Source organism: Galeopterus variegatus, unplaced genomic scaffold, assembly GCF_000696425.1.
Source record: "Galeopterus variegatus unplaced genomic scaffold, G_variegatus-3.0.2 Scaffold9751, whole genome shotgun sequence".
Classification (NCBI taxonomy): domain Eukaryota; kingdom Metazoa; phylum Chordata; class Mammalia; order Dermoptera; family Cynocephalidae; genus Galeopterus; species Galeopterus variegatus.
The window spans coordinates 52,171-53,716 of NW_007735862.1; positions in this window are offsets into that span (position 1 = coordinate 52,171).

Sequence of the window (1,546 nt, forward strand, 5' to 3'; positions counted from 1 at the left end):
TTTTAAAAAGGGAAGGGGGGGGGGGGGGGGGGGGGCTTGGGGTGGTGTGATGCATGAGAAAGATGGATCGGCACACTTAGCCTTGAATCCACGTTCTGCCTCTTTGCAGCATCTGAGCTTGGGCAAGCCACTCAGCCTCACTGGACCTCAATATTGTCAGCAGCAAAAGAACCATTCCAGTCCCCTAGAGGGACTTCTTATGGGTTAAGCCAGCAGAAGCAAAAGCATAGCTGGCTTTTATGGAGGGCCTACTGTGTGCAAGGTGCTGATCTCATCCTTTTATCTCCTTATAACTGCAAAGGTGGTCCATACGCCAGCAGCTTGGGCCTCACCCGGAACTCGTCAGAAATGCAGAGTCTCAGGCTCCACCCAGTCCTACTGAATCAGAATCTGCTCACTCTCAGGATCCCCAGGGGAGTCGTGTGCATGTTAAAGTTGGAGAAGTGCCGCTTTACGTACACTGTATTTCATTTCAAAAACTACCCCTGTGATGTAGGAATTATTGTTACTCCCATCTGACAGTTGTGAAAACTGAGGCCTGGAGAGATGACCAGCATAGAAACTCCATCAATATTCATTCTCTTCCCAAATTCTTCCCCTTCTTCCCTTCTTTCGGTCTGGGCTGGGGTTCAGAGCAGAATGGGGTGTTGAAGTTACTGGTGGGACTGGAGAAAGCCAAGAGTATCACCTGCCTTTGAGACTTAATCAGACCCTCTTCATTCACCCGTGGGCTCAGCACAGCTGGACAGAGGTTGCCTCCCCAAAGTCATCCTGTGGGCTGGCCCGGTGGCGCACTGCTACAGTGCGCCGCTTGGGAGCGCGGTGGCGCTCCCGCCGAGGGTTCGGATCCCACATACAGACCGGCCGCTCACTGGCTGAGCGAGGTGCGGTCGCAGCGCCGAGGGTTGCGATCCCGTTGCCGGTCCTGGTCCGGTACAGGCGCGACACTGAGGGTTGCGATCCGTTGCCGGTCACGAAAAAAGACAAAAAAGGAAAAAAAAAAAAAAGTCATCTTGTGCTTCCCATCTTTGGAGAAAGATGGGAGCAGGAAAGGGGTTCCCTACTGATGTGGTCTGTGGTGCAGATAGTGGCCATTACCCTGTAGGTCAGAGGGGTGATGAGAAGCCACACAGGGAGGGGAGTCAGGAGGTGCCCTGGGTTTATTAAGGTACCCACCCCCACCCGTGCCCCACCCCCGCCTATCACTGGTACATCGAGGACTGAATTGATCTAGCAGCAAATATTTGAGGAACACCTACTATGTGCCCAGCCCTAGGGACATATACTAAATTTTCCCCAATTCTGTAGACCCTTCATTATACAGGAAAAAAACCTGTTACTACACTTTCTTTAGCTTTTAGTGTGTGCCACACACGGTACTAAGCCCTTGACTTGTGTTGTCTCTTTTATCTGTTTGATTTCACCATCAGTTTCCTCCTCTATAAAATGGGGATAGTAATAATAATGATGATGATAATAATAATAATACCTACCATGGAGTTTTTACAGAGATAACTTAATGTTTGTCAAGTGTCTGGCATGTAGT